Consider the following 26477-nt stretch of genomic DNA (forward strand, 5'->3'; position numbering starts at 1 on the left):
GCTATTGTCTGTTTCCTAGTTTTAATATGCAATTAAAAACAGAATGCAAGTAAACCACAGTGTAAAGAAAACAAATCACAATATGCAAAATAAAAGAAGGCAATAAAGTAGTACAAAATACAAGAAAGCAAAAGCAAACTCACAGCAAGTTGTGGCAGAGTCAGGGTAAGCTGTCCCAGTAAAACATGATTCAAGGTTGGAGGAAGTGCTTTTGACTATTAAAATTCAAGTTTAAAGCCAAACCAAGCCAAATTCTGCTTTAATAAAATAGAGTTCCAGAACTTTTGTCAAATCATAAATAATAGTGGAATTAAAGTAAATGTAAAGCAAGGCAGGAGCAATAGCCAAGTTACAAAATCCATGTTGTGCGACATTTAAGGCAAGTCCTGGGCATGATTAACTGTTTCAGTAAGTTTGTACAAGAAAATCTGGCAATGCTTCATCCTTTAACAATCTTGTGCCACATTTCTGGGGGCATGTTTAAGTCCAAGATTAAATAAATTAAAAGAAATGCTGATGATACCTCTGGAGCTAGCCTAATATGATGTCACTTAAGAGACACTAATGAGTGCTGATGCTAGTAGTTGAGGTCTGGGTGCAGTGTTACTTCAGAAGAATGAACAAATGTTATATCCTGTTGTCTGTAGATGCAGAATGTTATGAAATGCTGAAGAGAGATATTTACAAATTGAAAAAGAGAACTTTGCAAGGGTATGGGCATATGTAAAATTCTCTAGGTACTCATAAGAACATCAGAGCTTTCATATTCAAACTGATCATAAACAATTAGTTCCAGTAATCAATTCATACAACAGCAACAAAGTACTACCAAGGTGCCAAAGACTTAATGAAACTAAGCAGGTCAAAGGTCAAACTAATACATTAACCTGGAAAACAACTAGTTAGATATGTGTTATCCAAAAATCCTTCACGGAACTAACTTTATCTGACTCAAAAGACAACATTGCTACCTATGTGCAAAGCATAATAATGATTCTATCAGTAACCATGAAAGGCCAGAAAAGCTTATGCAAGCTACCCATAACCATCAAGAGTTGTAGGTTGTTATCAAGCATGTGTGAAATGGGTGTCCAAATCACTGGACACAAACCAAAAAGCTCATGCCTAAGTACTATACTCTCAGAGCAGACCACACTTAGTGCATGATAGATTGTTGTCATATCAAAAAAGAATTATAGTACAACTATCTCTGCACAAAGAAGTGCTACACCAAATCATGATTGTCATCATGGTCTCACCAGATGCTGAGAAAAATCCAAAATGTCAGTGTGCTGTCCAAATATCAACTAAAACATTATCAACTTGGTATCCAACTGTAATTTCTTTATTGTGCATAAAATACAGAGATGTGCCTTGAATGTAAATCCCATTATTACAAGGTCCATCACAAATGACAACTACTAAGATGTGTGAGGTTGAAGGTAATAATTATCTAATTGTTTAAATTATTGTTCTCATAACATAGAAATGTACCGACGACAATTAGCTGACAAGTAATGGCCAGATTTAAAACTATGTTCTCAATGTATTGACTACCTATTGAACTGGTTAACAGATACTGTCTCTGTCCAGTGAGTTTTAACATTTTGTTACTGACTAGACTTCGCCCATACTACATCACGTCCTAACTTTCCACATTCAAATGTTGAATCTGTGAGGGTAGCGCAAAGTGCTAAAAAGATACTAAAAGAAACCAAGCCTCATAAAGCTCTGGTGATGTATTAAGCTACTCCACACAGTGCCGGCAAAGTAATCCCTTCACAGCTAATGCTTGTAGACAAATACAAGATGACACGCCAATGATAGAGTCATGACTTGACCCCGGAGTTGATCTGTGAAATCCCAGCAAACAAAATAAGCAAAAACCCAAAATGTCATAAAAAAACTTTTATGACTGACATAATTCTATACACCAACCATCCATCTCTCAACCAGGCCAAGCTGTTCACTTAATGTTAGAGGGGGAGAGAAGGTGGTACATAACAGAAGTTGCAGTGCAGAGTACTATTGAACCACGCCCCTACATGGTGCAAATAAAACATGGCAGAAAAGTGCTACAAAATCGACGGCATATACAATTGGGTCTTGATAAGTGTCAATCTGAATACAGTGCTCTGGATAATCCATCCAACCAAACTGTGCAAAGAATAACCCAAACGGTGTATAGCAAATTTGTTTCTATACTGATAAAAGAGCTAACTCACGTGAATATTCATAACAAAGGTCAAAGTTTGAGTTTGACTGTGTACAGTCTCAGATCTTGTGCTGTCCAACTAAGGCAACTAAATGTGACTGTTCCCATGACTCTTGTTTGACTAGGGAGTTGAAAATGTTTGTTAAACAACATGATTCAACATTTTTTTCTAACTGTACTCATTCTGTTTCCGGTTTGATTCTCAGCTAGAGCGCCTTCTGTGTGGAGACAAGCGTGAATGGGTGTACTTTCGTTGAAGGTTGTGCATCAGGGCTGGTAACTCGGCACGTAAAAGTCAACTACCAATCATTAGTGGACCGGAGTTCCGCTGTGGCGACCCCTAACCGGGAAAAGCCGAAAGACACAACTCATTCTGTTTTTAGTTCCTGTTTGAGTGGTCTTCAAGTAAAGAAGAATGGTCAATTGATTTGGATGCAAAAATGTTTCCAGAGTTGAGACAAAGTTATCAGGGATGTTATGGAATAGCTAACAATGCATTTCAAAATGTTTTGTAAATAATCACATTGCTTATATGTCTTAACCATCTGCTTTTGTGGGAATTGTTCAGAGTGTTAAATGTGAGGTGCATTCGTTTTGCACCATCGTACTTTGGAATTTAAAAAAAAAATCAGATTTTGATAAGTGGAGTACAGCTACATATATTGTGCAAGCACAATATACCCATTGCCATATTAAGACTAATATATGGTGTTGCTCCTTTAAGACTGTCCACACCCCATAAAACCTTTGAATTTATAAGCTATAAACAGTGGGTGCTAGGTGCTTGAAGTGTTAACTTCATTTCTGTTGCGCTGCCATATTCCTTGGAATACAAATTAAAATTATGGTGTATCCTGACATTTTGACTTCACCAACAAATATTATTGGGCATACCTTTCAACTGTCCTTGATTTGACATGACATCCCTCATTTTGTCTCATATTTGTTACCTTGTCACTTATAAATGTTTTAATTTTCTGGTAAATCACCAGGAATTACAGTCAGTCAATGATGTCAGTTATGAGAGTTTCATACTTCTCATTTTTCAGAACTGCATTTTGATGCAAAATGAGTTGTCTTAGTAACTTTTTAACTTAATTATTTAAAAACTGCCCCTGATTTTTGGCTTTGTCCAGAATTCTTCAGTAAAGTAGTTGTTGTATGTTAATGGATGATCAGTGGTGCATGCTCTGTATATATATGCATGCATACATAGATACATGCATACATACCACCAATGTGTTGGAGGAAAGCTTAAAGAGCAGAAAAGAGAAGGGGGGATTTATTCTGTAAAGTATGCAGAAGCTATTTGTGGATAGCCCAGCATGCCAAACAGCAGCGGCCTTAGGTCAACTGGTGCCCTAGGCAAAAGGGCTCCACAGCACCCCCAACACACTAGCTGGTGCCTCCATCCTGGTCTAACTACATCAAATAAATACTAGAAAAGTGCCCCCTGCTAGACCAGTGCCCTAGGCGGCCACCCAGTTGGCCTATGCCTAAGGCCGGCTATGATGCCAAAGGAAGACTTCAGTGCACCCACTGTGGATGGGATTTCAGAAGACATGCTGAAGACAGTCCGAGTACTTAACTATTCAGTGTAGGATAATTATGGATTCCACACATGCACATCTGAATCCAAAACACATCGTGAGCACACAATGCGATTTAAATATGGCAAACGGCCATGCTGACTGTGTTTCTGAAATCCTCAGCATATGCTTTTTGGACCTCAAGGAATAAAAGCTAATACAATGTAATTTGCCAAATTCCATAGCAAGAGAACAAAAAAACTACATAAAAATGCAACCTGCAGTTAAAGAACTGCAAGAGGCAGCCCATAAATGAGGCTGTGGCTGTGCACCCTAGAAGACAGCCAGCTAGAGCCAGAGCAAGGCCGCAACGTAAGCAGTTGTCAGACCAGCAAATAATCGACAAGTACTGCCTAGACAGACAACTGGTGCAGGCTGTTTGTAACATGTGTGCCCCACACATGTCTGTGCAGACCCTGTGAGGAAACCCCATCCCCTTGAAACCAAAGTGTGTCTCAATCTAGGTGTACTTGCTTCTGGGACATTCCAGAGACACAAGGGGGATGTGTGGGATTATCACAGCTGCCAGCTATATCCTGGCAAAACTCCTGGAAGCAATGGGTAGCAATCTGGATGACTACATACATTTTCCATCTACCCACATGCAGCAGAGAAATGTGATGGACATTTTTTACAGGATTGCTAACTTCATCCATGCACTTGGTTCAATAGATTGCACACAAATACCTATCAAGACACCAGGACATCCTTTAGCAGACTGATACATAAACAGAAAGAGCTGGCCATTCATCAGCTGCCAGGTTGTATGTGCAGCAGATGGCAGCATAAGAAACATCATGGCAACTCACCCAGGAAGTGTCCATGATGCTGCCAAATGGAGGCAAATTAGACTAGGGATTGCATTCCAGTAAGGTGAAATACCTGAAGGACTATTACTACTAGGTAAATAGAGGAGCACAGCTAGGATGCAAGCTATGGATACCCTCACAACAATATCCATTCTGATCAAATGTGTTTTTATTCCCCACAACAGGTGACAGTGGTTATACACTTGAGCTGTGGCTAACGACACAGTAGCATGGAAAATCCTACCATGCACATGAGGCCTACAACAGAGCACACGCAACAACTGCCTCCAATGTATGGTTTAACACACTGGTACATGTGGCAGTGTTTTGTAATGACTGATCTGCTGTGCATAGCCTGCCTATTTACAGATTGAATGTGCGTTAGTGCTGGACTATGAACAGCATGTGTTGTCTGTCGTTTTCCCTCAGTAAAGCGTATGTTTATAAGCTAATTCTTGCAGCACTAACTACAGGTTAACTGCCACAGTTTTAATCTATGCACAGTAGTGCAGATAATCTATTCTGTGTCACTGTTTGCACTGCCATTTACAGACTCTGTGACATTCATTTCAGTTTAACATTGGTATTGCATTTCCTTACAACACCATGGGTGTTTTTGTTAAAACACAGTTATAATCTAGGTTTGCTGACACTTGTACAGATATATATTTCTTTGCAACAATTCATAAGTATTCTACAGCAATATGCAGTGCGTGTGTAGACACTGAGACATGTCATGGAAAGAAAGGCATACGTGTTTGTCCTGGAACTCCAGCTTCTATCCCACCCATGGGTATGTGTTGCTCCCCTCTTGCTGTATGCAGTGAGGCCAAAAATATTGTGATGTCATTGGGGAAGTCAATTGTGGTCAACCACCAATGGCATTCCTCAATCTCTCGTATCATCTTAATCAGATGGCTGTGTGCAGGATCATGTCTGAGCAGCATCATCTACAGGCATCACATGATCTGTTGTGACCTCCAGCCACATTTATTATGTCTCAAAACTGTATCGCCAGAATGGCCAAGGAGTCTCAGGCCATGTTGTTGGAGAGTATCAAGTATGATTGCATTTGTCTGTGGGGAGAAGTTGTCATTCCTAGGACAGTTGGCCATCTGAAAGACAGTGATATGCACATGATCATATTCCTGTGTGAGCCCATTTATGCAGATGGTTCTGTGGACAGCATATTTCAACACAAACAGAATGCATTGCTGTGCAGTGCAAAAGTCTGCACAACACTGTCTGTGACAAATTCTAATGTGACATATAAAAAGTAACAACAAGGCCTTCATACATTACATTTGTAAAATGAACCTAACTGTAGTATCTTATGTGGGATTAGAACCCCTCACACTACATATATGTTGAATGGAGGTCCAAAAAGAACAGTATCATGCCACAGGAGTCTGAAGGCATCGCACATTAAAATACTACTCAAACTAACAATTGAACAACATAGAGAAAGAGTCAGCAAGCCTCAGGATCCGTAGTCAGGCCACAGGTAGTATGAATCCTTTGTGTATTGAGCTAGTAGTGATCAGACCTTTGTTAAGTAGCACCATTGAAGAAATGTCCATAACAGCAAAAGGAGATACTGTTAGCAGTTTGTTTAAAATACATCAATGAAGAGATATCCATAACAACAACAGCACCTATTTTAGCACTTCTGTTAAGACGCATGAATTAAGAAATATCCGTAACATCAATAGAACATAGTACATACAGACAGTGTCAGAAACCGTAGGTTTCCTTAGTTGTACCACAGAGTATAAGGAATTATAAGTAAGAAGTATGGATGATCCATAAATCTGTTTTAATTTGATGTTCACATTTGCAGTGTAATTTTGTCTATACGACTGCATATGGGAAAGAAATCAATTAATGAAAATAGAAACATCTGTATGGATAAAGGTCAGTCAAACATCAGTGCAGTAACTTGCAAACAGTTCTGTTAAAGCTCACATTTTCAATAAAAATTAATTTAAATTGATACCTTTGAAAATGACTAACTTTGACAGATGTAATAATCACTAAAACAGAAATGCTACCATTTGCCAATGTACCTCTCCCTCCAAATAATAGAAACTAAGTGCACCTAATGTGTATCCAACTTTAAGTACCATTTGCAGCATATATAATTAAAAATGTTCAGTAAAATCCTTGGTTTTGGAATCCCATTCACCTCCTCCATGTAAATTGGCTACATGAGGTGTAACACCCAGGTGTACTGCGTAAACACCCAATACGTATCGATAAACTGTACTATGTGTGACACATGCCAGTTATCTTCCATTGATCTGATGACATGACATCTGTGCCACTTTCAAATAAAAATGTTGATACATTCACAGGCCAGACCATTACAACCTGCAAACCGAGTGGAACCTCCTTGAGCATTTTTTTTTGTTTTTGAATTTCTCAGACATTTCCTTTTGGAGGATTGAAATGGCTACTTTGAGGAGGCTGAGATGTATCTGTGCACCCAACTGGACTGAGAAGGAAACCATGTATGCTGGAGTGGAGCACTGGATGAGAGCCAGGCCAAAAAACATCACAGTGATAGACATATGGAACAAATAGCGAGAGAACACCAAAGAAGTATAGGGATCTACCACACTAGAGTGCAAACTTTTAGATTTATGTGGAGGAGCTTTTTCGGAAGATTGTCGAGGTGTGGATACAGCCTGTGGTCCTACAGTAGGTGTGACCATCCTACATATACTTCAGCATTCATACAGAAATTACAGATATACCTGTCTCCCATATATATCAGATAGATATCTTTTGTAATCAACAACTAGCTGTTATGACAGTTAGCTCATGAGAGTAATTAAGTGGATATAAAAACTGCTGAGTGTGGGTTTGATTCCTATGTTGTTTATTTCTTTAATAATGTTTATAATATCCATAATTATGAACTTTGTAAATATACATATGTTTTACAACATGTGATGATATATTTTCACACACCCGCTGTCCTCTTGTATCACTGATGCTTATAGGGCTTAGGCTGCTGATGACTGCACATTTTGTAGTTTTAGTTATAGTACCACAGTATCACCTGCTTCTCTAATTCATTCCTCCTAGTAAAGTCTTCTTCTTCTTTCGACTTTTCTTGGTTAGGGGTCGCCACAATGGATCACCTGTCTGCTCATGATTGACAGTGGAGTTTTACAGTGTCGAGTTGCCAGCCTGGTGCCCAACCTTTCACAGAAGGCACACACACACACACATGCACTCACACCTAGGGCCAATTTAGAGTGTACAATCCACCTACAGCATGTCTTTGGGATGTGGGAGGAAACCAGAGCACCCGGAGGAAACCCACACGACCACAGGGAGGACATGCAGACTCCACACAGAAGGCACCCCGGCCAAGGATTAAACCAGGGAACCTCTTGCTGTGAGGCGACAATGCTAACCACTACACCACTGTGGCCACCCCACATTCCTCCTAGTAAAGTAAACATTCTTAAAATAGTCATGTTTATTTAAGCCAACTGGGGTGCCTGTCCAACTGCTTACACATATGTTTTCAGTTGTGTGTTGATAGCTGTTATGTCTTTACAATAAAATGTCTAGTAAGTGTTTGCAGTTTCAATACTCATCCATTCTCTGCAGGAATTTGAATAAACACCAGCAGTACCTGTTTGCTAAGCTAAAATGTCTACTGTCTGTTAGCTTGGCCTTTAAGGAAACTGGTTAGTATGCCTACATTTTGGAGTGCTTTGGGTTCCAATCCACATAGGGGAAACATATGAAATTGTTCTCTTGGTTTACTTCATCCATAGCATTTCTTTAGAGAAGCATATTCCACTAATTGATACTAATGTTTATGTTGTGCATGGTTACAAATAACTGGGTTAGTTGTTGAATTCCAACAAATATGACCATAATTTGTAACACTCTGCTAACACCAGCTTTTTAGTTGCAGAGTTAGTAAAGCAGTAGCAGTACCCATTTGTTTAAAAAGGATGTGTGTTGGCTGTTATTATTTTTAAAACTGCTATCAAGTTCTGTTTTATCATTAATTGCTACATTCAACTCAAGAACATCATTGTCATCTTTGCTGGGAGTGGGATGGCAGACTTACAGTTGAAATGCAGATCAGAGAAGATGCATGAATTTGCTTAGCCATGTGCACTTTGCCAAGGAATGTCATGGGCCTCACACATACCTTACTGTGTTCCTCATGTACAGCAACATGTATGGTTCTGTTAACAGAAGCTCTGTGATACATGGCTCTGTTCTACTGTCTGAGGAATGAATGCTTTCCATTATGTTATTGCTCCTGACCACAGTGTTGACATGAATTAAACTTTGCAAACTCCTTACCTACATGACCATCACATGTTTGTACTTTGAAATTCTAAGCCAGGATCCATATTAGTAGACCATTCCTCATCCAGGTTGTTGTTGTTGTTTATCTTTTCGGCTTTTCCCGGTTAGGGGTCGCCACAGCGGAACTCTATTCCACTAATGATTAGCAGTAGATTTTATGGTGCCGAATTGCCAGCCCGACGCCCAACCTTCAATGAAGGCACGCCCATTCACGCCTGTCTTTCGAATGCCACTTGACTGCGGGGAGTATATGCAGACTGTGATGTCATAAAACCAAGTCTTTCATTGCATTCATAAGATACATTTTCAGTCAAGAGGGGTTAGCTTTGTAGGTACACCTCAAGGTGAGAGTTTGAACGTGCATTATAGTTGCAGGTTGAATCTCATGTCCTCCAATCTATGCTCAGAGGTGTTAAAACCTATATGTAGCCCTGAAAAATTTGCATGATAATTGTCTAATGTTCTTTAGAAGTAAATTGTTTAGATGCTGCTCTGAGATATACATATCACTGTTATTTGAGGAATACAGCATTGATAGTTGCTTTTTTTCTTTTTCAGGGAATGAAGATCAGAATAGGAATCACTCTCTGTGCCTTGAGAAGATGCACAGGCTTGAGGAGCAGAGGAGAGAGGTATGTTAATTTTTCAGTTTTATGAAATGAAATACATCTGATCCTTATTACAGGCTTGTATTTCTTATATTAACATTAACATTTTATATTAACATGTATATAGCTTAGAATATAGGAATACCCATCATGCTTCAGTAAAGTAAGTGAAATTATAACTCTATAGCTCTGCTTATAACTGTGATTTAAATCCAAAAATGTTGAACCATCATGTATCATTGTCATTGTTTCAGCACTCAATGTTTTGAATTGCACTTCACAACTTAAATAAAAGTTGGGTTGGTGTATTTGTCACACATAAATGTACACATGTGATGAGGTTCATGTTTTGCCTGAAAGTGTGTGTGTTTTTCTTTGTTCATTTTTACTTTTGGATGCTGCTTTTCATGTATTGTATGGCACGCTTGCATATGTGGCAGTGTTTTGTAATGACTCATCTGCTGTGCATAGCCTTCCTACTTACAGATTGAATGGGTGTTAGTGCTGGACTATGAACAGCATGTGTTGTCTGTCGTTTTCCCTCAGTAAAGCGTATGTTTATAAGCTAATTCTTGCAGTACTAGCTACAGGTTAACTGCTACAGTTTTTATCTATGCATAGTAGTCCAAATAATCTATTCTGTGTCAGTGTTTGCACTGCCATTTGCAGACTCCCTGACATGCATTTCAGTTTAACATTGGTATTGCATTTCCTTACAATATCATGGGTGTTTTTCTTAAAACGCAGTTATAATCTAGGTTTGCTGACACTTGTACGGATATATATTTTTTGCAACAATTCATAATCGGCAAGCATTCTCAGGATGTTTGCATTTTGCAGGTTACTGGCTGGTACTAATTGTAAGTAGGTAATGCATACAGTTGTACACATACAATACTGTTAGTACAACATATATTACATTCACATATGTCACAGGCTGTGGTGATTGAACATATTACAAATGTGTTACTATTGTATTCATTACATTGATATGTATACAGCCAGTTATCATGATGCCTGGCTCAGATGGTTGTCATATGGCTTGACTGGTTTCCACATCATTGCACTTTCTCCTCATTTTAACAATGACACTTGGTGGCTGTTCATATGAATCATTACGTGCAGACAGTACAATTTATAGATCTCTACATTCATAGATTTTTACAGTGCTAATGACCCAGATGGGTGATTCTAAGCCTATACAAGTTTTCACAAAAGAAGAATGATGTCCCATTTCCAAAATGGACATTGCAGGGCAGGCATGTATAAGGTATTTCTGTCCATAATGGACAAGTGTGTCAGTCCCTGCGTAATTTTTTCATCATTTTCATATTAAGTTCTGCTATGATCATTGTGGGAATGTTCTGTTTGATACACATTTGCTTTTCATTTTTGTCATGTTTTGCAATTCATCTTGACAGAGCATGGGACCCATGGATGTTTGCCTATCAGTCTATGATGTGCAAATGCCAGGTTGTTGCCACTGTCGTCAGATGATGATGGTGATAACAATGATGATAATGATGATGAGGAAGCTGGACTGTCACATGCCCAAGTCATAAGGCATGCTACATGCAAGAGGAGACGATGCCAGGGCAGGAATAGAAATGATCATCATGAGGACATCTGGGAGGTTGTACCTGATGTGTTCTGAACACAGATGAGGGACATGGTTGGGACATTCTTCCAGGATATGCCACAGGTTATGAGCAATTCATTCAGGGATATAGCCCATGAGGTCATTCGTGCTACTGTGATATTTCATTGTGCGCTGAGCTATTCCTAGTTTATTGTGGTACATTCACATAATACAATGTTATCTGCAAGTTTAGTGCTGATATCAGTGTCATGCTCTGAAATCCATGAAATGTACGGAATCCGGCCTGGGGTCTTCAATTTTATAGATGCCAAGAAGTTTTCCTTAAGAGAGAAGTAAAGTGAAGTTCAAATGATGAAACTTAACATCCATTTTTGAGAATATATAATTGGTTATGATCAGAAAGAGATCCAGTGATAATTCTTGATACTGTCAGTTACAGTGAGAGAAAAAAAAAGTGTTGTAGTGTTGTTTTATAGCTCAGAAAGCTGTAACAACAGTTGGTCCTATCACGCAATTCTTAGGAGTACATAGGGCTTTATCTCCTCCAATGTACGATGACAGAAAGAGACAGAGAGAGTGAAAAGAAAAAAAGGGAAACTGTAGGTGTGCAAAGTGTTTCACTTAAGGGAACAATTCTGAGTGACCCAAAGACAAGCCACAATAAAGCTTGAGTTTTTCTGACTGTGTAAAAGATGCAATCAGAGCAATACAGAACAGAATTACTTTTATAAAAATGTCAGCAAATACTTGTGTATTGCCTTACAACAACTGTTAAACTAATATAATTTTGGCAGTAATGTAACCCTGTGTACATCTTACACTCCAATCCCACCTCACCTCACCTCATCATTTTATTTGAATTGTTTTGTTTGTTCTACAAAAAGTGCCCTGATGAAATAATTCCAACTGGCTGCACTCACCCCGTCAACAAAAATTGTTAATCCTAATAGTCACTTAAGTATGTTACTGTTGTTGTCTTTCGGCTTTTCCCGGTTAGGGGTCGCCACAGCGGAACTCCGGTCTGCTAATGATTGGCAGTAGATTTTTGATGAACACCGAGGTGCCAGCTCGACGTTCAACCTTCAATGAAGGCACGCCCATTTACGCATGTCTTTTGAACGTCCACCCAACCGTGGGGAGGACATGCAGACTCCACACAGAAGGCACTCCCCGCATTCCAGCCGAGAATCGAACGGGAGAACCTCTTGCTTTGAGGCGATGTATGATTTCTACAAAACAGTAAATGGAAAATTTCATTTCTTAGAGGGATGATGTGTACTAAATTTTATGACAGAAAATATGAACTGGTTTGCTATCATCTTCAAGTCTGTAGATAATTATAGGTTAGTACTAGGCTAATGGCCATTGTGGGCCATTTTAAGCCTAGCCAATTACCCCATGTAAGAATCAAACCCTGCACCTTGTGGCTGTAAGGTAAACACCTTAACAATTGCACTAACCTCCCACCCTTGCACTAACCTCCCACCCTGGCAGAAGAAAGACAATAAGTGCATAAAATAATTGGATCAAAGACCACAAAGTAACAGTCAAGTACTAGGCCACAGATTCAGGCAAAGCATAGGTAATGACCATCATACATATTGACAAAGAACTCTGTCTCATGTAGGTTGCTGCAATGAATGAAATCTAGATCACAGACCCAAACATATCATGATGAATGGACTGGATGTGAGCATTCACAGATACATAGCTTTATAAAAATGGGAAATGACAGAAATGCATACTCATCAAATTTGCCAATTTGTTGCTTCCCCTTTCCCTTGCTAGTAGCCTTACCAAGAGTTGCTATTAGCACTCTACTGTTGGTATGAACAACCATCCTGAGAGACATCAATTGCTTTATAGACTGATGTGAAGCCATTTCTGGGTTTTACAGCCTTCTTTCCATGTAGCTATGTATTTGCCATGCTATAGATTTGAAATGTGGCTCCTTCATCTTGCTGTCATCACCAAAATGAATCTGCAGCCTTGCACCCAACATTTATTGTAATGTGCAATCTCCAAGGTAAAGTACACAAAAACATTAGATACAAATAAATATACAAGAACCACAACTTTACACAAATCAGTAACTATGAAATAATTTATAGAGTCCAGTTCTGTATCTAAATATCTTGTATAAGTCATTAGTTTTTTTGTACAGCTACTGATCAGTCAAATAATTTATTTTTTTAATCTAAGCATCCATGAGTATATAGAAAAGCTGAGAGCCAAGATCAGCAGTTTATTCTTCTGGGCCAACAAAATATCTTAGTTCCTCTCTCATCCAGCAAGGGCTGCTATAGGAAAAGGCATCCTCCTTATTCAGCTTGACTATGGTCTTCCCTTGTTTGCATCTGCCTCTGTCAAAAACAGTGCCTGCCTTCAAAGTAGATTCGAATTTACCTCCCCGTGGATTGAACACAGCTGCCTTACTCTTTCAAAGGCTAAGTGGCTTTGAGTACAGGCTAGGCCAAATCTCTTTGGATCCTTACTCTTCAAAATTCTAAAACTATATTCTCCTTCCCCTCTTTCTTACAAACTTTTTACTGCTACACAAACCTATAACATAAGAAGAAAAGCCAAAGTTGTTACTTCTCCAAAAAACCCTTTTGCTAGACTTTGTTTTGCTAGCTATTACTTCTATGTACTGACCCCAAAACAATGGCAGTTACTTCCTCTTGATTTGACTGATTACAAAAACTACTTCCTATTCAGGCCACAGTTCAAACAATGCTTTCTAAAACAGTTTGAATGCAACAATCCATATAAAGTGCATGCTATCTTATGTTCACTGTAGTACCTTTACCTCCCCATACCTGATCCACCTAATTAACTCACTCATCCTAAATTGTGATTCAACTTACCACCCCATTACATTCCCGAGCCCATCTTTCATCTTACTGGCCTCTTTTAGCTTTCCTAACCTAGCTTACAAGTTCACATGTTTACAGGTGGTTATTAGGCTATTGGCCTAAGAACCATTTTAAGTCTAGCCAAGCTTACCCCAAATTTTCCAAAATATTGCTGACATATGGCGCAGTGGTGCAGCGGTTAATGCTGTTGCCTCACAGCAAGAGGTTCTCTGGTTCGATTCTCTGCTGGGGTGCCTTCTGTGTGGAGTTTGCATGTTCTCCCTGTGTTCGTGTGGGTTTCCTCTGGGTACTCTGGTTTCCTCCCACATTCTAAAGACATGCTTTTGGAGCATTTCTCCCAGGGCCTCCACTGAAAACAGGATCTGTGGAACCTAGTTGGACTTTCCCGGTCAACAAATGTTAAATAAAAAAATAAAATATGTCAGTATGCCAAAGAATTTGACAGTTACAATATAAGCTTGTACACATAAAGCATTCACAGGCTGCCTATGTCCATTAGAGACATTGGTGTCAAACCAGGTTAAATTTACAGTTTCCCATCCACTGGTCCAAGTTACATTTGAATAGGGTTAGGGATAAACTTTGTTTAATATAGATAGGAAACCTTTTCCAGATAATGGGTACTTTTTGAGACATATATCTGTCCTTCCAACATATCCTGTTTATGTTAAAGAAGAGGTTTAGATAATTAAACTGGGTATTTCTGATGCAGTTTTTTTTTTTTGCAGATGTGCAACAAATCCATTAGTGTAGGACCAGGGGATGTCTTGTAGATCAGGCATAGATCGCCGCATAGCAGTCTGTATGTCTATTCCTCCTGCTTTATTCTCCCTTTTCTAGTTCACTTTCTGTAACTTACATACGTTTGCTTTGTTAGATCTTCTACATGTATATTGTTTGTCAGATTTTTTTGTTTTATTACATTATTTTTTTTTTACTCAAATGATTTTTATTTTGATGAAATAACACAATAATTTAATACATTCATAACATTCAATAACTATTTACAGTATTTACATTCAGCCTGACAAAAAGGATTCAGATAAAAACATTTGTAGTTAAATAATAAGTTAATATATAAACTATTATAGTTAGGAAGAGTTTGATTCTATCTGTAGGGTATCAATCAAATTCAAACCTTTCTTCCACGGACTATTAACCAATGGCTTAGGAAAAGTTCTTAACTCTTTAGCTCTTTTCTCCAGTAGTATGCATTACTTCAGTGATGATAGGAATTCCTCCATTGTGGGTGCTGCATTAGAGTTCCATCTTCTAGTTATACATTTTATAGCTATTGCTAACAGTGTCCACAACAAATACAGGTCATCTTTCTTTATATTATTACTATTAACAACATTCAATAAAATTAAAGACTTTGTCAAAACAAATATATCAGTATAGATAGCTTGAAGAAATTTGTTAATCTCATTCCAATATGGTTTAATATTAGTACAGTCATAAAAAATATGAGACCAGTTAGCATTAGTGGACAGATGACATCTTCAACATAACTTGCTGTTTGAAGGGTTCATTTCTGAGAGTTTCTCATGTGTTAAAAAGGACCTGTGTAGAAATTTCCAATGGAAAATCCTCTAGAATTGTGAGTAAGAAGTTAGTTTAACTGAAAATAAACTGTTTGTTTTATCTTCCATTGATAATGATACTTGAAACCCTTTAGTTAGGTATTACCAGTAAGAATCTTTAGGAGCTGTCTTATAGACAATTAAAGTGTTATATAGCTATGATAATTAATTCTTAACATTGATACTATTATATAGAATTCCAAAAATCTAGTTTATAATTTTTGGTACAGTTTTGAAGGATGAGTTATGTATTATTCTACACAGATCCTTATGACACTCTGAAGAACCAACCAGTCATTAAGGGATAGGCCATAGGTTGACAATATACTTTGTGTGTTCAAAGCTTGTTGGTTTTCAATACATTGCAACTAACAAAATAGGTTATTATTTCCCATAAACCAAAAATATCTCTCCCCGGGATTCATGAACCTTGCGCCAGGCGCACGCATAGCGTAGGCGTTACAACACCAAATATGGCCGCCGAGCGATTCAGGTACGAACCAATTCCACATGCACTACCGGCGTGCGCTGGATCTGTGCCGCCCCTGGCGTAGGTATGCTAAACACCCCATGTGCGGTGTTGCACCATGCAAATGAAGGCATATAGCGATCCACGAAGTGGCGCAGGCGTAGCATAAGGGCACGGTAATGTAAACCAAAAAAAACGGTTTACATTTACCCAAACATGACATAGGAGTAACGGAAGGCTGTCAACATCAGGTATCATACAGGTGCAATATGCCAATGGCGAAAGACACTGAGAATGTCCAAAGAAAACATGCACAAAATGTAAATAATGACATAAATGGTATGTCCGCAGAAACCACAGCAGAACCCCAGGACATGTCCTCAGAAGGTGCGAAACAATGAAATAATATGACAATGTCCTAAAAGAGCAGTATAATACACATCAGCTTCACAGCCACAACACACCATAGTATGGATGGAAAGCCTCAACCACAGCGCAAGGGTTGACAAGGAGTGGCAGCAGTGTTCGGCGCTGTAACTATGTATTAGTAGTCAATGCCATGCAAATGAGGCAGATAATACTGAATCGCAAAACCCCCGCCGGCGCAAGGCTGCACCAAACGGCGCAGCGGTAATACACCGAGGAGTGGCCCAGAGGGAATACATGTCAACCGCAGAGGGGTGTGCCACTGTAGGAGGAAGCACATTGGAGCCCAGCAAACATGGCTGTACAATGCACATCACAGCAGCAGGACCGGCGTGTGGGGAAATAGATGCGCTGAGAGCACACAATGCGCGCCGAGATGCATGTGCACGAGGATGACTACGTTCCCCCAACCCAGTCATGTGACGGCCGCCCCGTCAACAACAACGGATACAGGAAGGTGATGCGGAGAATATGAGGAAATGCGGAAGCAGTGTAATTGGAGTCGTAATGAGCAATCAACACCAATCAACCCACGAAGGGCAATTGGCGGCAGCCGACAACTCTGCATGCAGAAACCCGCAAAACGGGAAAGGGGAGGCATATGAATGCAAAGAAAGTAGGGGATGTAGCAGAATTGCAAAGAGTGAAGAACCGATACAGCACAGCCAAGTAGAGAGGTAGCATAACGGCGGTGGCAGACAAAATGCATGATATGCCATGTCCCAGAAACGACACATGATAGGGTTCTGCAGGATGCAATCGAGGATATAGTAGGTGCAACGTGCAGAAACAGTAAGGTAAGGTCTGAAGCTAAACCAATGCAGGCAAGTGTAATGTAACACCAAAGGCAACAGCGTTGCAGTGCCAACGGTAAAACACGGAAGATAATCCACAGATACGGCCGCACAGACACACCCAATGACATCACCGGGTGTACAGCACAACAGTATAAAGTGCGAATGCACACAACACACAGCGCGTATTCCCAAACAGCGCACTATATGTGTAAACAGACGGGGAACTTTTAAAATGTATATGTTGGGTGCCGCCGTGGCCGTGATACATCAGCATGTGTCAGAGACAGACGGAGTTGCGGAGGAGGGTGCCAACAACTACCGTAGGCCTCAGAGGAGAAGGAGAGTGTTCAGACCAAGGGTAACCTACCAGGGGCTTCAAGACCTGGAGATAGTAGAGCGTTACAGGGTGGACAGGGACACGTTACAGCAAATAGTGGAGCTGTGCCGGCCACACCTGAGAACAAGAAACAACAGAGGGGAGCCCATCCCAGTGGACACAAAGGTATGTGTAAGCTTGTGAATACTGGCTACAGGTACCTTTCAAAGGCCAACCGGGGATATAATGGGCATCTCACAGGCATCAGCATCCAGGGTACTACACCAGTTCCTGGATGCCATGTTACGACATGCCCATGAGTATATATACTTCCCCAGATCTCAGGAGCAGTTGGCTAGCAATATGCACCACTTCCACCGTGTGGCACAATACCCGGAGGTACTGGGTGCGATAGACTGTACGCACATACAAATCAAGTCACCACCTGGGGAGCAGGGTAGACGCTACATAAACCGCAAGGGATTCCCCTCCATCAATTGCCAGGTCATGTGCAATGCGCAGGGCATTATCATGGATGTGTGTGCTGGCAGCCCTGGAAGCTACCACGACTCCCATATCTGGCATGCCTCACAGCTGTATCAGGTATTTGCCATGGGGGACATCAAACAAGGCCACCTTGTGGGGGATGCTGGCTATGCACTGGAGCCATGGATGATGACACCCATCAGAAATGCACACACACACATGCAAGAACGCCATAATGAGGCACACGCACAAACCAGAATAATCATAGAGCGTGTGTTTGGGATGTTGAAATCACGGTTCCGGTGCTTGGATACATCCGGTGGAGCCCTGCAGTACTCTCCAGGCACATGTGCCCACATATTCATAGTATGTGCCATGCTACATAACATGATTCTGCGGAAACAGCTGCTGCAGGGACATAATGGTGAAGGGCCACAAAGCCCGCCACAACTGCCAAGGCAAGCACAGGCACAGAGCGTTCAGCGCCATGAACACACTGTGCCAGCCCCAGTAGGCAGACGGAGGCATACCCAATATGCCTATGCCTTGGCAAAGAGGGAACGTATAGCACATACTCTGACAGCGTAGGCCCCATGGACTGACACCTCCCTACCTGCACACACAGTGAAATGGACGTCACACAAACATGGCCGCCCGTAATGTGTACCATATGGGTGGTCCCATGTGTGACTCCAACATAGGTAGCACCCAAACACTGCACACCCAACAGCCAGCGGAGCATGGAACGCCAACACCTCAACCGTACGCGGGTCCTACAGCAGACGGCGTTGCCGTATGCTGCCACGTTCACCACAAGGTGTATACATATGTACATATGTGCATACACAGATATGGAGATAGATATCATTACACACGTAGAAATATATGTACACATACACATATATAAAGTACAACAGGTAAGACAGGGAATCAGAGGGATGCAAGGTGACAGAGAAGTAAGACGCGATATCTGTACATAGTAAACATAGTGAATGACAACCTGAGTATCCGGGAGGGCTGACAGGACAGGGAACGCCACCCATGGAAAGGTCAACCTACCTAAATGCATAATCACGAGTCGGGATGATCGCCAGGCCACGGTACAGTAACAGGACATGTGCGGGTAATATTATTAGGATATGAGGGCGGAGGTAGACACCGCCGCCGGTGATGTGGGCAACGCAGGTACTGTGTGCAACCGTCACTGTGACATCGGCAGTATGTGTATGTGTGCGGTGAGGGTGTCGTGTGTTCCGCTGTGCGAGTGTAATGTGTGTGCCACTGTAAAATGTGTATGTAGGTGACATGTGACAGGTGGTGTGGAATAACATGTGTAGGCATACAGTATAGGAACCACAGGCGTATGTATAGCAGTACCCCCAAAGTAGTACTGAGAGCCCCTCCCTGGCTATGCGCGTGGCGACGTAAAACGATGCAACGCGAAAATGTCCCAGAATGTACCACAGGACCATAGCCAACATGAAATGCAAAGGACGTATGTACAAACCATGACCGTATGTATGGCACCGATATGTAAATTGCAAAATGATACATTGGCAACGTTACACAGCAATAGTCATGTACCGCGGAAATACGCATGTGCTACCCCGGCACCGATCGTGGCTACGTATCGGCCCGTAAACACCGCTGTGTGTTCTACGAGTGTCAAACAAGCAATTGCCACCCGAATAGGTGGCAACCGGTAGCATACAGGCCGTCCCAAGTACAGGACCACAAAGACTGTAAATATCCGGGACAAAATGCCAAGGGATAGTCGGCACGTACGAACAACCGCAGATATACTACCGATGTGACGGAGGAATACATGCAGGAAGCACACATGCAGGCGATACCGACACCAGACGACATCAACAAAACCTACACTCCCAGAACAACAGACAGGTAACTTGCAGCTCCCCAGGCAGGGATGGAGCACACACACATGCATACCATGTATGTAGAAATGCAAGGCCCACAACCAGGACCCGTCACCCACAACTGCCGATATACCCCATCGCACATATCAAAGGGATACAAGCTGCAATAGCAGCAAAAACATACAGGCAGTCAATGACAGCGGCATAACCGCAACATCTCGTGTGGGAAATACTATCAGCAGCGGATGCTTACCTGCATCCGTTGTTTAAAGGAATACAAGAGCTATGTTACACATCCGAATGCAAAACCCCATCGACAGACGCCGCCAGGACAGGGACACCCACATGTCAAACATAATACCATACCCAACACACACAATCCACGGCTAACAGCACTGCGAAATGTACCTGACGCCACACATAGCGGCTGCAGTCACACATAACATAACACAATACAGACCATCTCCACGAAGGTAGTGCACATAACCAACACCCAGGCGAGGAATGAACCATGCCCTAGTTACGACGCGTAGTGTACGAATGGAGTAGATGCACAGGTGATATGCGCACAAGTACACACCGAGGAACAGCTATTGGTGTGATGAACCCACATGTCGCAGGTGATGACGGATAAAAGAAAGACTCCTAGGATATTCAAACTGTATGCTCATACCGAACCACTAATAAAAACGGCTCGAGTGAGAGATAGCGATATAGCGAGACTCGCAACGGAAAATGGAAGTAAACACAGGAAAGGTATGTAGAACCCACGAGATGTACTGGTGTGTAACGCATGATGTGTATGATGAAGCTGCACTGTATGTGAACGGTGTTAGTAAGTAAGGATACCTGTCCATAAAGCAGAGAGTGGTGAAAGGTAATTATGTAGTGCTATCCCGCTGAGCATACCAACGACTGTGGACACCGTGTGCACAGCAGTGGGACATCATGTACACAGCCGGGATAATGCAAGGGCTGCCACAGGGGGGCAAAACACAGAACAATGCCACCACCCACGCCGATGCTGGAAGTGGATGTCCAACAAGGAAGTGCCACAGCAGGGGATAGGACATGTATGTATACTGTCACAGCACACATGTGTATGGGCATATACCGTCGATGTCATACGTAATGTGCGCACGACGTGCACGTATGCCTCGCAGTACGGGTTACTATGTCAAGTATGTGTAATGTAAAGCTGTCATGGTGGATATGACAGACATCATACACAGTATCACAGGCATAGCATGCATAATGGAGGTATGGCCTAGTGTTATGTACACTAACAGGATATGTATGGCCTGTACATATGGGACAGAGTAGTAGCAGAATAGCCACCGAAATGGAAGGAACACCAAGTAACCATGTCCAAACGATCTGTAGCAGGTGCAATGTGTGCAACAATGAAGTCCGGCAGGTCCATGTGTAAACACATGTGCAGTGTACACAGTAGTGTCACCTCCCCATGGTAGTGTCCACTGAACAGCAGAGGTGGATGTCAACTGCATGTCTACACAGTACTGCTGCTGTGGTGGTACCATGACTATGTGTCACCCTATCAGCAAAGGAGCTATCACATGACCAGTGCCACAGTGTGTCCCTGTGGGATGTGCACAGGACCTACGTTGCACAGCATGGTGTGTGTCGTGTCTGCGGAAGCAACACAGAAGCCCAGGCCATGCAATGTGGCATGTGTGCACATATGCAGGAGTGCTTCATTCACCCTGGCCACTGCCATTGCCATGTATGAGTACTACATGCATCACTAATGCGGAGGACATGGCCCATGTCAGAGTAGATGACACCCCTGTGTAAGTGGTACACAGATGAGTACAGATGTGTTCCCCGTCTGTCATCCGCATATGTAAACTGTCGTAGCCTGGTATACATCACGGCATGACAATGCCGTGCCATGTAAAGTCGTAGCCGTTGTGGAAGGTCCACCACAAATGTGTTATTGTAACCCTGCCCGTGTGTAGATGTGTGTATGGCACAGGTACAAAGGCTACCTATGTAACAGCAACACACACAGTACACATATGTGTGGCCCTGCAGATGTGTATCCATGCCACAGTGGAATATGGCAACCACAGCACCATGTGGGGCATGTGTGTGTACGGCAACCATGTACAATGTGATATGCATGTATGGGGACAGTATCCATGTGATACCCAGTGGATGACTGTTGCTATGCAAAGGTGATGTGTATGCACCATGTGTGATGTATCCTGATGCAATGACATCCACACGATGTATCTGCCACACCGACACCTGTACGGTTGTTAGTAGTATGAGCTGGTGGAGCTACAATGCTGCCAGGTATGTAGATTTGGGATATCTAGGCATGGACAGTACTCTGTGACAGCATGTTGTGTATGTAAGCAAATAGTGAACATGAGGGGCCACATGACTGAGGACTGTGTAATGTCACATGTACCTGACATGTAGTAGCTAGCATGATATGCTTGCACCACTGTGTGTCCTGTCCAGGAGTCATATAGCCTAACATCCTGGGACACAGGGTACAATGTGATGGTGGATGTGTACATTGCCAATGCCAGAATGTGGAATGGTGCAGAAGGGCAATGTGGGGACAATGTCTGATCTGTTACCCTCCGTACCACACCAACCACCCATGCAATGGTATGACAGGTGGCCAGCATGTGTATGTGGCGTGCTGTGGCACACAGAGGCCCAACAATGGTGCCAGTAAAGGCATGGAGGTCATCAATGAGTGTGTGAAGCGCGGATGTGAGGACGTGCCCCAGTGCCATACTGAATGGTCCAGTCATGGGTGTACGAATGCAGTCCCACATGTGCAATGCAGTACCACCCATGTGTAGTGTGATAGATGCGGTAGTGTGGTGGTCAAGGTACACAATGTCCAAGAACAGGCTAGCAGTTAATTCAGTGGGCTGCTGCGGAGACACATACCAAACAGGTTGGCAGGACATAACAGATAGGGAGATCGGAGGTGAGATTGGGACAGTGTCCTAGGACGTAACGTGTGCATGGCAGTACCATGTATGTGTCCACAGGGACACTGCAATGTCCATGTATGGATTGCAACCCTGTAGTGAGTGAGAGTGTGTATTGTTGGTAGGTACCCCATTGGCTGGCATGTTGCCAACAACATCTCAGTCGGCAATGCCTGGGTGACTGTTGTACGCTACATCGAATGTGGATGTAGCCAAACAACACAGACATACCACCACACTGCCTGAGGGCCCACACTGCAATGTGCGGCAGTCATGTGCAGGTGGCTAGCCTTGGAGCATGTGATGGACCACGAGGACCCATCATGACTGTCAAGTGACGCACCCCACACATGTGAATATACCCACCGTGCAACAGCCTGCACATGTGCCCATACAGCAGATGTGCATGGAACATGACTACCACCGTGGCGTCTGTGAATAGGCCAGTACCGCCATGTCTCTGTGTGGAATAGCATGGTCCCTACCATTGCGTACATGTTGCGGACGTGCACTGTGTTATGTGTCAGCATAGTCACGTACACTGTCTATCTGCCGGGGTGCCATGCCATTAACCACCCCCGTCAGCAGACATCAGTAGTACCGGCCGTTGAGCACATGTACCATGTATGCTGCGATGGGTGTGTGTCCAGGGTGTGGCTAGCAGGGCCGCGAAGCATATATGTCCATCTACGAGAGGGGGGATATCCCTAGGTTTAATACAGCAGACACATGGAGGTATGGTGCATGCCGAGGGTAGTGCAGGTATGGTATGTGTTGTGTAATGTGTCACCCAGCTATGTGTAGTGCATGGCCAAGCATGTGTGGGTACATGGGAGTCCATACTAGGGAAGTGTGGGTCGCTGTCAGCACATGGCAGTAGCAGCTGTCCGAGGTGCAATGTACAGTATGACAACACAGCCAGCATGTAACCTGTGGTGTACAGTGTACTTTCTGTTGCGTGTTACAATGTGTCTAGCGGTCACAAACATGGGTATCCGAACATGGAGTACCTATGATGCATTGTGTTTGGAAAATATACAGTATGTGTGTAAAACATTGTGTGATGTGGGATCCCCTCACCTGTGTGTGTTGCAGTCCAGGTATGTGCCTGGGAGGTATGATCTGTGTACAATCTGGACTGGCAGGTGTGCTGTGCAGAGCATGGAGGCAGGTCCCAGGCACCGCAGATAAATGTCAGGCGTGCACTACTGTGCATGCCGTGCTTGTGTGCAGCACAGTGGAGGGTGCAAGCATTGTCACACATTACTGCATGCTGTGCCTGCCTGTTACAGCCCTGCTGGAGACAGACATGTGACACCGCCGCAGAGGCAGCATAGCATGTGAAGATGTACATGTGGGCTCCACACCCTAGGCAGATGTCCGCAGGTCATGTGTGCCACAGTAGTGTGGTCGACCACGACTGTCATACTGGACAGATACCACATGCCTGTATAAGTACAGTATGAGCATAGTCAACAGTCACAGTGACAGAGTAGGCCAATGCACAGTATCCTCGTGCGCAGACCACTGCCTACTGTACACCTGGCTAGACACACACCCAGAGGGTGAATATACCTTTGAGCCATCACATGTCCCAGTCCACGTAGCCTGTACAATGCCATCACAGGGTGGTCACAATAACGTGTGGTAAGACAGACACGTTGTACTAGGTGATGTGTCGTGTGTGCATATGTTGAGTTGCACAGCCGTTCACACGTCCGCAACATATCGGTGCATGATGTATAGTGTAACATGATGTGTGGAACTGCACTGTGACCCACAACAGGGTCATCTGAGACAGGTGTGTTGTGAATGGTGTAACCCATGGACACACGGGATACAGACTGGTGCTGTTGGCAGCCATGCTGGTGGCCACCAGTGGTGCCTGCAGTGGTCATACAGACATACTGCACACAGTGTACTTGCAGGAATGTCCATTGTTGTGGATGATGTGTTGCTAAGTGAAGGTAGGTGTGTGTTGTGAATGTTACACATCCAGATGTGACCATCTGGCGCAGTCATGGTCGTCGACAGCATCACACACATCCACAGCGGTCAGAACCGTGTCCCGAGAATGGGTGTCAGCCACCCTCGTACTGTGTGACGTATGTGCAGATGGCAGAACACCTCCCACTGGCTGGATAACAGTGTCAGCTAGGATGGCTACGTGATGGCTGGAATATGCCGTGATAATGTACAATGCTGGTATCCCAATGAAGTACCTGGAATCACACACAGTACGCCATGGCTGCCATGTAAACCATGCACAACAATGACTGTGTGACAGACACAAACAATGCATAGACATGTTGAACATGCACACATCAGAACACCCAATGAGGTATGTTGCACATGTCGATGTACAACTGTCATCTATGGCCATAGCATGGATGCAGACGCACATGCCCCACAGGCAGTACCACGCGATGTAGGTAGGGTGGCATTGCACGTGTACATGTGACAGTTGCTGTACCGCCACATGTCCTGCATAGCCATCATGTAGGGGTAGCAGTGGCATGTGACTGTTGGACATGCCTGTACAGTTGACCATGTCCCACAGGACATGTGTTACGTGTGTACAACATGTGTTGTGCCATCATCAAGCTGTGAAGTGTACGGCTGCCAGTGTACCTGTGTGACATGTTCTGCAATGGGTGCAAAGGCACGCAGTACTGCATTGCATGCCCACATGCCCCACACAGGTGCATAGCCTGAACATACAATACAAAGAGGGTGTTGGATGATAGCAACCCACAAGAGGAGATGGGTACGGGTGGCAACCCACTACCACCTGTTCGGGTACGGTGTGCATGTCTATGACACATTAGCACCCGAGAAGCTAGCGGTACAGCAGTACAGGGTTGCATGCATATATGTTCACCAATATCCCTGTGTGTCCCACCACTGGCCCGTGGACAGACAGACACCAACACAATGTGCAGATATGATATGTGCACAGCACATCACCGATGGCCACTGTAGAACAGGCTTAGTGTGTAGACATGTGCACAGTAGGTCTGCGCCAGCCACACTCAAACACGTTATGTGCCGAACCACACCATTAGTCCAGCCCATGCCATAGACAGATGTGCACGCATCTGTGTATGTACGTCTGGGAATGTCTCCGGCATAGCAGTATAGCTGTGTCAGTGTTGCGAACAACATATTGAATGGGTTGTATGTGTGAGGGGTGCATCATACGTGTATGGTCAGATCGACGATACCATCGGTGCCCCTGCTATGTGAACATCCCTGTCCCCATACATGGATACCTATGCTGTGCCCAACACCACGTTCCCCGTGGGAGGGATGGCGCTGTGCGGTGCACCAGCAGACATGGTGGTGGCAGCAGGCACTGGATGTAGACATATGTGGTACCCATGTCAGTCCAGGCAACCATCCATGTGCACGGGATAGCAGTGTGTGGGCACATACAGCACTGTGTTGAACAATATCGCAGCACATAGCACCTGTCAGGGTTAATGTGTATGCAGGGATGTGCGA

The sequence above is a fragment of the Protopterus annectens genome, chromosome 8.part0 (genome assembly GCF_019279795.1).
Source record: "Protopterus annectens isolate FY-2018-M chromosome 8.part0, PAN1.0, whole genome shotgun sequence".
Classification (NCBI taxonomy): Eukaryota; Metazoa; Chordata; order Ceratodontiformes; family Protopteridae; genus Protopterus; species Protopterus annectens.